This window comes from Megascapheus bottae, chromosome 1, assembly GCF_031878675.1.
Source record: "Megascapheus bottae isolate mThoBot1 chromosome 1, mThoBot2.hap1, whole genome shotgun sequence".
NCBI classification, from domain to species: Eukaryota; Metazoa; Chordata; class Mammalia; order Rodentia; family Geomyidae; genus Megascapheus; species Megascapheus bottae.
Window position 1 is genome coordinate 15,557,776 of NC_143509.1, and position 12,542 is coordinate 15,570,317.

General features: G+C 49.8%; 1 protein-coding gene and 1 pseudogene across 1 annotated transcript in view; one reads left to right on the top strand and one right to left on the bottom strand.

Annotated features, from left to right (window-relative positions):
- Positions 1-10,105, bottom strand: part of Plch1 (phospholipase C eta 1) — a 104,392-nt gene extending 94,287 nt beyond the window's left edge. The window contains exon 1 of the mRNA XM_090337940.1: positions 10,005-10,105. The gene's annotated coding sequence lies outside the window, so the exon portion shown is untranslated. The remainder of the gene's footprint in view (positions 1-10,004) is intronic.
- LOC150068429 (small nucleolar RNA SNORA40) lies at positions 807-929 on the top strand (annotated as a pseudogene).
- Positions 10,106-12,542: the final 2,437 nt, after the last annotated feature.

Below are 12,542 nucleotides of genomic sequence, written 5' to 3' on the forward strand. Positions count from 1 at the left end.
AGTCTCAGTTTCTGAGAGGCAGCCTGGGTCTAAAGGAAATCTGGGAAGAGCAGAGGTGCTCAAGGGATTTGATGAGGAATGGAAAAATCCTTACACGGGTTTTTTTTTAATCTGGAGAACTTTGCCTCCTGAAAGCTTAGTCAATGTACTGTGCTTTCTCCCCTGCTCCCCTGTCACCACTAGCATATATTACTTGCACAGAGACAGCCACAACTGCTTGCACACTGGCCTTTCAAGTCCTTGGGGCAGCCTAATTCCTCAGTCCTCTCTCCCAGCCTCCTGCAGTGCCCGCCCAACAGCCTGTGCTTAAACAGACTGTAAACCTCTTCCTTCAATGCATGTCCCTCTCTGTTTGGTACCTCATTCAAGCACTCTTTCTCTGGGTAGCCTTCTGTATTTTTAGAAGGAATTCCTTCTTCCAAGCACAGGGAGTGCCAAGACAGACAGACAAATATATGTACATCAATATATAGATATATAAATACATAGATATATTATTTATAATAGAGATCCCTGCCTCTATGTATTGCTCATTTCCTTACCAACTTCACTTTGTGGTTTTGTTACTATGATATTTTGCCCTTTAAAAACAAAATGTAGGGTCGAGAGTTTGGCCTAGTGGTATAGTGCTTGTATAGTATACAGGAAGACCCAGGTTCAATTCCTCAGTACTACACACACAAAAAAAGGCTGGAAGTGGTGCTATGGCTCAAGTGGAGGAACTCTAGCCTGGAGAAAGCCCAAGGACAGTGCCCAGGCCCTGAGTTCGAGCCCCAGGACTGGCAGGGGAGGGGGGGAGAATGTGGAGCACTATGCTTGTGTCTTTAATTTGTAACAAAGACTTACTGACAGGTGCAAACCATAAATCCTCTTTTGCAGCCTGACTCATTGCTGAATGTGAGATTCTGGTACATGTAAGAAGGCAAGGTGAACATGTGTTAATTCACAGGTTGGCTCAGAGAATAAAGCTGATGTAAAAGCAAACAAACAAACAAAATGCCAGTCCTGGAGCTTGAACTCAGGGCTCCATTCCAGCTTTTTGATGGTTAACTGGAGGGGAGTACGTGGACTTTCCTGCCCACACTGTCTCCAGACCTTGATGCTCAGATCTTGGCCTCCTGAGTAGCTGGGATTACAGGCAGAGTCACCAGCACCCAGCTCCTCTTTTTGCCCTTTCTAATCTCCCTTCTCAGGCAGTCTCACAGCTGAGCCTCTTCTGGCGTGGTGGGGAGCACTGGCCCCCAGAGCCCTCTGGGCCCTAGCACCCCACATCCCCCACTGTGATAGCAGGCATGGCAGGTCTCCCAAAGCATTCATCTATACTTATAAACTCAAATAACCCTGAAAAACTACATGATTAACACAACTCTCCAAGAGCAATTTACAAAGAGAAATGTTTCTTTGCTTGGAACCTCAGCAGAGATGAAAGGCAAAGTTAATCGCCTCTGACAGCTCTGCTCATAAACCCATCAGCCCCAGGCCAGCAGGACAGGAAAAGGTCTAAAACTCTCCTACACCTCCACCTCTGCCACCTTTGGGAATTCCTGCATCTACAAATCCCCAGGCCACACGGAAAGAAGCTGAAACTTCACAGAAATTCTGTCTCTCTGGTTTCCCCACTAATCTGAAGACAGGAGAATTGCCCAGGAACCCTGGACTGACGCTGGGCCCAGCCACCCAACCAGCCAGGGCCCCACACAAACCCCTCCCCCTCCCCCCCAGCTTCCAAGCTCCACCAAAGCCCTGGCTAAAGGGCTCTGCCTAATTCCACAGCCCAACCCCTCCCAGCAACCAACACAAAGGGAAATAAATAAAAGGGTACTTTGTTCAGTAGTAAGGCTCATAGGAGCCTTACCCCAAGTTCCTAGTGTGTTTTCTTTTCTTTCAAGCAATGAAGAGCTGAAACCAATCTGAGCCACTGGACAAGAAGGTTCAGCCTCCAGAGACTCACATACAAGGGGCTGGATGTAGAGAACCCCAGCTTGAAAGGGGTCCGTATCTTTTGATCTAATAATTCATCTTTTCTGGAAATATATCCAAAAGAAATAAAGACACAGATCAAAATGAATGCACAAAGATATTCGCTATAGCACTTTTTTTTAAGACAGAAAAACTAAAAGACTAAATGTCCAGCCTTGGGGGAGTGCTGATGGCTGAGTGTATAGGAACAATCTTGTCTGCATAGGGTTTACAAATAAGCATAAGCAAGTGTTCAGGAAGAGACGTAATATATTAACTATTAAAGATAATATTGCATAGAACTTATATGTATTATATAATATTGCATTGTATTATATACTATTTAACCTTTGTTGTGCCATCTTTATAAATTCCTACTATTATGTTAGAAAGCTCCCTGCTTTCCAGGCACAGTGTCTCATGTCTGTAATCCTAGCTACTCAGGAGGCTGAGATCTGAGGATCAAGGTTCAAAGTCAGCCCGGGCACAAAAGAACCTGAGACTCTTCATTTAACCTCTAGAAAAAGGGAAGTGGGGTTTGGCTCAAGGGTAGAGTGGTAGCGTTGAGCTGAAGAGCTCAGGGACAGCATCCAGGCTGCGATCAAGCCCCATGACCCACAAAAAAAAAAAAAAAAGAAGAAAGAAAGAAAAAGGAAAAGAAAGTTCCCTGCTGTCCCAACTTTGTAAACTTTGTTACAGTTTTGATAATGAAACACTTTATGACAAGTAACTGCTGTTCAGGAGGTGGTGGTTAGAGGATCAAAGGCAAAGTTAGAGCAAGACTCTATCTGAAAACAAAACAGCAAAAGTGGGGGTGGGGAGTTTAGAGATGTGCCTCAGGTGGTATAAGAGCCTCAGGCAATGAGCAGAAAGCATCAAATGAACAATTCAATTCTTCTTTTCAGACAAATAAATAAATAATAAAAGCAAAAGGGAGCATGTAAGCACCAGCCCTAAGTTCAATTTCTAGTACTACCAACAAAACAAAACTATGACATGTTCTGCCCACTGACATTTCTCCACTAATCTGTTCATGGGAACTTTCTAATGGCAAACCAATTTCCAGGTAAACCCAATCTAGTCATAACCTACAACCTCCATTACACATTGCTGAAGTGGGCCTGCTCCTGCCTGTTCTTGAAGGAGACCTGAAACCCTTACAGGTATTCTGTGCTGAGGTGTCACAGCTTAGTTCCCCTGGGAGAATTGAGATGACTGAAAATTTTTCCTTGAAAATGTGATCCCTAAGATTGGCATCATAACATGCCTCATAAATGTTTTATGTATATTTGAAAGAATGTGACTTGTGCATTTTTCACATATCATCTTTATGTTCAGTGGCTCAAACAGATTAGTTGTCTTCATCAGTTTTCATAATTCATTTCCCCTCCTACTTCAGAGAAGGAAGAGGAAGAAGAGGAGGAGGAGGGGGAGGAGAGGGGAAGGGGAGGGCAGGGGAGGGAGGAGGAAAAAGGAGGAGGAGGAGAAGAAAAAGAAATCTTTTCTAAAATCTTTAACTGTGGGAATGTATGGTCAGTTCAGTTCTTCCCAAAGAATAAAACTTAACCTAGCAATAAGAATTCTACAAGACAATACATACTTTCCACATTCTTGTGCTAAGAATTGACTTTGAGTTTTTGCCTCTGACTGAATCTTAGACACTGACTAATAGATTTCATATCCCTCTTCTGACAAATGAACAAGAAGTTAGTACACTTTGTGTTCACTCTCTTCTAAGACTGTTTTAATAATTCACCCAGTAAGCAGAAGAACATACTTCTGATTCACAACACTGAATACAGTTTGTTTTCCCTGCTTTTGAGCTTTCTCTGACGCTCACGTTCAGGCACTGCTCTGGAAAGTACAGACATATCAGGACTGCCTATGTCAGCAGAACCCACAGATGGAGCAGAGAAGGGACAAGAAAGCCTGAGCCGAGTGAACACACCGCCAGCCTGAGCCGGTGCTTCTGCCATGCAGGGATCTGGCAAGAGCCAACTGTAAGGCTTCTTGAGAAGGAAAGAAGATCTGAAAATTGTACCACTTCCCTAGCCCTGTCAAGTCACTGCCTGGTATCTTTGGGGAGACTGACAGGGAGATAAAGAGGGAGAATTGCTTTGCTTTTTCCTTAAACCCGCCTCCCAGTATTAACTCTACACTAGGAGCTGGGAACATGTGGCTTATTTTTCCTATATTATTGTAGTTTTTATTTTTCATTTTATTTATTAAGTGGAAAGTTTCAAAACTCAGAAATCATTATAGGGTACCTATCTACTAGCAAATAGTTTGGCCTTGAGCTCCAGAAAAGTCAATTTACATTTTCCTCTAGAGTTATGGCCCTATGACAGGGCAGCCTAATTCACAGGTCTGGCTATGTGAAACCCCTCATGTTTAAATAGAAATGAAGCATCAAAGAAACTTGACATAGCCATAAATTCCTCTCTGAACACATCCCCTCTTCTGCAAAGAAATCTTCTTTGAAAACATGAATTTTCTTTTCAATCTCTCTGGCCTCAGAGAAAGTCAGGAAGGAAGCCCCAGACAAAAGCCTGCCAGTCTGTCTGAAGAACTGAAGAGCATGCATTCATCCAGGGCCTCAACCCACTGCGCTTCTGCCCCATGCTGTCAGCCCTTGGGAAACCCACAAGGCAGAGGTTGGGGTGACAACTCTGGGGCAGGTTGGCTCCAGGGTCCCTGGCGAAGGCGGGAAGGGCAAAGCCAGGTCACCTGTGGAAGTCTGAGGCCTGAAGAGGAAGTGACTACAAGCTTTGAAAAAGCCTTGAGGCTTCCAGGGTTAATCAGTAACTCAAGTGCACCTGCTGGGAACCAGGTGCTCAGGCCTGGCAGTTTACAAGCCAAGGGCAGCACCAGAGTGGCAGAGCTGGTTTCCTTGCCCAAGCACAGCAGCACCCAAGCACATGGGCTAGACCTACAGCCGAACTCCAGTGGGGATCCAGATCCTACCTACAAACCTGCCTCCCCCCCTCCCATCAACCCCTGGAGTCAGATGGAAGGAAGAAAGGAGAGCCAGGAGATGTGTGCCATGGGTAGGGAGGCTTCTAGAAAGAGGACATCCCCACCAGCTTCACCACTCACTCCCATAGCTTCTCCACTCCCCACCTGGCGGGGTGGAAACACATCTATCCTTCCTCCCTCCCTCCCTCCCTCTCTCTCTGCACTTTGCATAAGGGGGGAATTTGAAAACAAAACCTAGTCATTTTTGTAAACTCAGTCTTGCATTCTACTAATGGTAGCATGGTAGGCTAGACTAAAACACAGACAGGCAGACCTCAGTTCAAATACCACATCTGATCTACGCTCAATTAGATGCTAGCACCACATATAATTCTAGCCAATCAGCAGGCTGAAATCTGAGGACCAAAGTTCTAAGCCAGGAAATTGGCAAGTTCTAAGATTCTCATCTCCAATTAACCAGCAAACAGCTGGAAGGGGCAGTGTGGCTCAAGAGTATCGAGTAGGGCTTAGTGGCTGACGCCTGTCCTAGCTACTCAGGAAGCTGAGATCTGAAGATGGCAGGTCAAAGCCAGCCCAGATACTAACTAACACTAAAGTCATGAGACTCATCTCCAATTACTCACCAGAAAACTGAAAGTGGCGCTGTGGCTCAAGGGGTAGGGTGGTAGCCTTGAGCTAAAGAGCTCAAGGGACAATGCCCAGGCCCAGAATTCAAGTCCCACAACCGAGAGGGAAAAAAAAAAGCATCACAGTCGTTCCTGCCTGGGCTGGGTTTGAACAGTGATCTTCAGATCTCAGTCTCCCGAATAGCTAGGATTACAGACATGAGCCACAGTGCCCAATGTGTGTTACTTTTTAAGACAATCATTGTGTAACCATGAGCCTGGGTTTGCTAATTTACATAATAAGTAGATGCTGCTCTCTCTGTGGTACAATCTCCTGTCCGGGAAGGCTGTCAGTGGAGTGCACCCAACACAGAGCCATCTTTATGATGGCACCAACGTCCCCTCAGCCAGACCAGGCCCTTGAAGCCCACCTCCTTTCTGCTAAGGAGCCCTGAGAGTCATAAGGAGAAGCTGCGTAAATTTCCCCCAGCTCTTCACACACATGTCCGATTTGGCACACCTTCATCACAGCAGAACCAGATTTTCTCCTAAAACAAGAAGGGTCACAGTGTCAAAGAGATGTGAGTATCCACTGGAGTGTGTCTAAATGATTTTCCTTGGGCCAAAGCTGGCCTGGGAAGAGTGGGTGGGGAGCTGGGAGGCCTTCCTCAGAGCGGGCCTACAGCACTGTCTGCCCCTCCCCTCACAGCTCGACCTGTTTCTTAGACAAAGAGCAACAACCAAGCAGGGTGGGGGTGGGGGTTGCAGGTCACAGCTCCCTGTCTGCCTCCAGGAAATGAAAAGAGGACGCATCTCCCAGACATACAAACTAGAGGTTTGTAAGGATTACATTTACACAGTCTAAACTCCCTAAAAAAAAAAAATGCCTAGAAATTACTCTAGCTCAAAAGTTAAAATGTGCACATGTTCTATTGGGCTCCTTTCATCATTCTATAATTTTGCACACACATCCCTTTTTTATCCCAGAGAAAGAACAGTCTTGATCATTGATGCATGACAGGCTTACTCTTTATTCCTGGAAGGGAGCTGGCAGGAGGCTTGTTATGGCACAAACACCCAGCCGGAACAAAGGAGCAAGCACTCCCTCACCCCCTCACTCTCTCACCTTGTCTTCATCTAGGAAACCTGAGATGAAGGTTCCCAGTGGCTCCCATACTCAGCCCTGGTCCACACAACACATCTGTATAACCAAACTGTATGCCCCAGGTGCACACAATGTTTCTCACACTATGTGTGATTTTGCCTAACCTGCTCAAGGACTATGCTCATTGTCTTAAGTCAACGTTTATGCAGATCTCTCAAACTAGAAGTCTAATAAGCCTTTTTCGTAGGAGAGGCAGAAGTCCATGGTAGAGCACCTGCCTACCACATGGTGGAACTTGGAGAAGAGGAAGAAGAGAAGGAAAAGGAGGAAGGGGAGGAAAGGAGAAGGAAGACATGAACATGTGAAGTAGCACTAGAATCATTTCATGAACCACAACTCTGAATTCATTGAAGGTAGGATTCCTCTTCTTGTCTTACATGTGAGTTCTCAATATTTGTTGACTGGAGAAATACATACAAATGATTTTGTTAAGTTTTCAGAGCGCAGGGCTGAGAGGCTGGCTATCTCTTATCCAGCAAGGCCTGAAGCTCAAACCTGCGGTGCCTCCCCCACCAAAAAGAAAACAGTTTGCCCAGGATCTTACATTAGGGCACCCTGACACGAGGCACCTTTGTGTTTTATGTTCATATTTTTGGAATTGTGCAAAGGGGGCTTTTTAAGTCAATAGGATCTGCGAGGGGCAGCAGAAACAGTGGCACTATACCTTGATCTGGTAAGACTATAAATGCTGGCTCTGCCTACCCACGGCCCCTCTTTTGTCTGCTCCTGGGCCCTCAGCCTCAGCCCTGCTTGGCTGGTTATGGGGCCTCTGGAGCTGCAGGCTTCCCCCTGGAACCAACACAAACACAGTCAGGAAAGTGAGCCAGCCACGGGCTACCACACCGGGTAACAAACTACCTAAACCTGAAAGTTAAGGTGCTCTGATTGTTCAGTGAAAAACAGGAAACTCAGCTGAACTTCTAAGGATATTTTTGCTGGATGGCTTGAGATGGTAATCAAGGGCAGAGGGCATGCTGGAGGAAACTATCTACCAGTGATTTGGAAAGGAATGTGTTCCTTTTATTTGCTGACACTTGCTGATGACAAGAACTGAAATCATCTTAGAATGTCTACTGGTACACACTTGTAGACACACTTGTGAGAAAGTGAAGCCAGAATGCTCCTGTCACGCCCTCTGCTCCTGCATTTCCCTTCTCCAAAAAAGCAACTTCACTTCAAACTTTTAGTAGCAGGTCCTTGAATTCTAACCCATGTTTGCTTAATTAGGAGCCATGCCTCACTGCCAACTACTGATGCAGTCTAAAAAAGGCCACTAAACTCCAGTGCCTTAGACCCACCCCTCCACACGCTCCCTCTACCCACCCATGCACTCCCACCACCCACCCCTGCACAAGCCATGAGGGCCCTGGGTCTGCACGGGTGGCTCTGAGAGTGAATGAACTTGACAAGGCTCCGTTTTCGGGAGGTCAATTTTGCACAGGCGGCTTACGAAAACGGATCTGTAATGAGGCTTCCAGAATATTGAGTGCAGAAGATAGGACCTCAGGGCGTGGTAAAGGCGGACAGCTGTGACATCAGGCTCTTTGGGGAGAGCCTGTGTCGGGTTCCCAGCTTGTGGCTGGGTTCCTCTTGGAGTGCCTGTCCAAGCTGGGGACAAACGTCCCCGTGATGCACCGGAAACACTGGAAGTATTGCATTTGGCGCGCAGGTTACCTCAACAAATGCCCCGCTAGACAATTTCTCACCAAGGCTGAGGAGGGAGATAAAGGTTTTGATTTTGTTTTGCTTTGCAGCTAATTACTTCTAACTTTGCTACCGAACTCTTGGGGGGGGGGGACAAGAAACAGAAACACCGCAGCGCAGCGCGGTGGCTCACATCTGTAACCCCGGCTGCTCAGGAGGCTGAGATTGGAGGATCTCAGGGTGCAGCCGGCCGGGCAGTACACCGAGACTCCGCTCCACTTGACGCCAAGGAGCCGGAGGCGGAGCTGGGGCTCAGTGGTAGCGCACCAGCCTGGAGCAGAGGCCGCAAGGGACAGCGCCCAGGCCCTGGGCTCAACCCGGGGCAGGCGCACGCACGCGTGCAAAAACACGCGCGCGCGCACACACACTGGCATCACGAATAGATTGGCAGGCTACAAGCAGATGCCCAAGTCAGGGAACAGAGGGCAGGAATAGGGCAGGGGGGGAGGAAGAGCGAGAGGGCTGGGAGGACAAGGAGGACGGGGAGGGGAGGGCAGGACCGAGCGGGCGCAGGCTCTGCAGGTGCAGCCGACGCTCGGCTGCGGCTCAGTCTTGGCGCCGTCGCCCTGGGAACCGCGCAGGCGCAGAGCGCCGCCACCGCCGCGGTCCGGACGCGGGTCCCGGGGACCGGCAGGGACGGAGCGCGCGACCTGAGCGCGTAGATTCCGAGGACGCCGCAGCCGTGCGCCCGGCACCCGTGAGATCGCAACTTCTGCAGACACACAGCCCCACGTGCTCACATTTGGGGACCAGAGCCGCCGCGGGCCCCGGCTCCCCGCGCGCCTTCCCCGCACCGCCCTCCGGCCAGCACTGACCTCAGTCCCAGCACCCAGCGACTTGACCCCTGGAGTCTTCTTCCCCAGAGCCGGGATAAGCAGCGACCACCGGGATGCGCTGGGTTGCGAGCGCCCGCCAGGGCCGGCAAACCCAGCTCTCACCCCCCGGGTTCGCAGGACAGAGCCGGAGGGAGCGCGGCCGCCTTCGGCCTCGCATTCAAATCCCCGGCTCCCGCCCCGGCCCCGCCCCGCAGCTCCCCGGAAACCAGGGACTGGACTACCGCGGACTGGAGGCCGCCCCGGCCGGGATGCCCAGTACCGGGACGGAGCCCCTGCCCCTCCGCGCCCCTCCGCGCGCGCCAGCGGACCTCGATCCCCCCCTCCGCGCCCCGGCGGACCTCTGTCTCCCAAACCCCGCGCCCCAGAGGACCTCGATCGCCCCCGTACCCCCCCCCGCGCGCCCCGGCAGACGGGGCCAGTACAGTTTCAAAGACCCCAAGTCCAGGGTGGGTGAATTCACCGGGTGGTTCCCTGCGGGACGGAGGGCTGCTGCGGGCGCGGGCGCTGCGGGGACTCCTCCGGTCGCCCGCGTCGGCAGGGCGGGAAAGTCGGGGCGACCCGCGAAGACTGAGGAAGGGAGAGTGGAAGTGATGCTCAAAATACGTCCCCGACGCCCAGGCTCAGCTTCCAAGTGTCCGCGCCCCGCGCCCCGCGCCCGGCGCCCGCGCCCCGCGCCCCGCGCTGGGGACGCCGGCCAACCGGCCGGCCCCGGGTTAGCTCCAACCCCGCGGGGAGGGACGGGGAGCTCTCCACGCTCACCGTTCCGTTTAAAATTCTCCAATAAGAGAGTCCCGGCGACGCCGTGGCGCGAGCTGACGAGGTGACAGCCCAGGCCAAAGTCGCCTGTTTCCCCCTCCTTCCCCCCCGCCCCGGCCAAGATCTGCCCAGGAAGTTAGGAAGGAGTGCTGGAGACTGGATGGACGGACGGCCCAGCCTGGCCGCGGGGAGTGGTGGACCGGGCGGGGAGGGGGGGGAAGGTGAGGGGGGCCGGAGGGGGGCGGGGCTGTGGCGATGGTATTGTGACCCACGGCCACATCTAGAGTTTCACCTTTTCATCCCGAGCAGCGATGCCATAGAAACAACCCATTTGTATTATTCAATCCAGCAGAGGCAATTACAATGTCACAGCAAAGCGCACCAGGGCAAGAAACTTTATCCTAAAGCAACCCCGGATTCTCAAAAAGGAGGAAGGGAGGGAGGGAGGGAGGGAGAAGAAGAGAGAGAGAGAGAGAGAGAGAGAGAGAGAGAGAGAGAGAGAGAGAGAGAGAGAGAGAGAGAGAGAGAGAGAGAGAGAGAGAGAGAGAGAGAGAGAGAGAGAGAGACAGAGAGAGACAGAGACAGAGACAGAGAGAGACAGAGAGAGAGACAGAGACAGAGAGACAGAGAGAGACAGAGAGAGAGAGAGAGAGAGAGACAGAGACAGAGAGAGAGAGAGAGAGACTTGAATTTCTTCCTGAGTAGAGAAAGAAATCAATTTAGAAATGTATGAGCTCTTCAATTATATATACAGATAGATAGATAGATAAATAGATAGATAGATACTCTCCAAATTTCCTTTCTTTTCTCTTTCTGTCCTTCCTTCCCTCTCCTCCCCCCCCTCCTCTCTCTCCCTTTTCCTCTATCCCCACCCCCATCAAGATCACAGGCGAATTCTCAATTTACAAGACATTAAGTCCCCTGGGAGAGTAGTTTTTAGTCTTGCTCTGAGGTCTGGGGTCCACTGCCAGCAGAGGGGGAGGGGCCTCAATAATTCTCTGCCTCAAATTGCTTTTGTTGTGTAGAGAAGTGCTTTTGTTTAGAGGAGATTTGTTTTGGCTGGTTTATCTCCATGGTGAAGGGGAAAGAAGGGGAGGGAAAAAAAAAAGGAAAAAGAAGACATCAGGATAATCCCTCATCCAGGGTAAACTGCCCCCAAGCCCCTTCCTTGTTTGTCTTTCTGGAACAGCAAAGATGCAGACCACAAGTCAGCTGCCCAAAATTCACAGCAAGAACACTTGTAGGCTGTATGGGCTTTATTTCGATCATTTTAATTTCCATCATTTTGAGAATGTTACTGTTTTTAATTAAACAGTATTGCAAAGAATCTTACAAAAATTAAAGATTCCATACAGTACTTCTGCACTGCCCATCCCTTGTTTTTTTAATAAATAGTTAAACCCATCTACTGGGTTGGGAATATGATTTAGTGGTAGAGTGCTCGTCCTGGGTTCGAATCCAGAAAAAGCTGAAAATGGTACTGTGGCTCAAGTGGGAGAGCGCTGGCCTTGAGCAAAAGAAGCTCAGGGACAGCGCCCAGGCCTGGAGTTCAAGCCCCAGAATTAGGAAAAAAACAAAAACAAAACGTCCCCTGGCCCTTCCCTGTCTGGTGTAACATCTGAGGCGGCAGGGCGTCTAACGTACTCACAGTCTTATGTACCCCATGGACGCTTCCCTAACCTTTCACTATTGATTCTCCTGTGCTGAATGAAAGAAAAATCTCTCACCAAAACCAAAAATGTTGCCTTGCTAGGTTATCGAGTGCAGGACAGAGCTATTCGTGTGTTTATGAGGAATACCGGCATCGATTCTACTGTGGCTCCTCCAAAGCCTGTCCAAGCCACAGAGCCCTTCATGGTTACCAGAGTCAACAACACAACCAAACCAAACCAAACGAAGAAGACTAATGCCCACTGACTTCCTGGGTTCCAGAGGAATTTCGGGAAATGGGATCTGCTTGAAATTGTCTCACCCGGCTGTTGTCTGGTAGTAGGGAGTTTCCTGCTGAGAAGGCTGGGTGGACTCAGCCTTCAGAGAGATTCTGTCTCCACAGTAACCACAGAAGCCCTTTGCTTTTACTGTTGCGAGCCCCCATTTTTCCTGAATGCCATTGGCCTGTGAAAAACATCTTCCCCAACCCACCGCCCTTTGTGAGGAACGCTGCTCATTAATTATGCTGGGACAGCTTCTAAATGGCTGTTTGATTTCTCCCCAGCACCTCATCCTTGAAGGGGCAGCCGGCTGCTGTCAGGATCACAGGAAGTCCTGGAGAAGCACCCAGTGCAAGGCTGAGGACGAATGGCTGGTGGGAAGCCACTGTTCTGGTTGACCTTGGAAGCTTCCAGACAATGCCACCAGGGACCCCACTCTGAGAAAGGAAGCGCTGTGCAAAAACCGTGCCTTTTATTGCAAAACCAGACTATTTAACAGACTCTGGTTTAACCAGCAGTAACCGTGACTGGCATCTGTAAGCAAGCGAGGGAGAGAGATGAACAATGCACTGTAGGAATCGGTGCCCAAAAAAAGTAAAGTGAAGGAAAA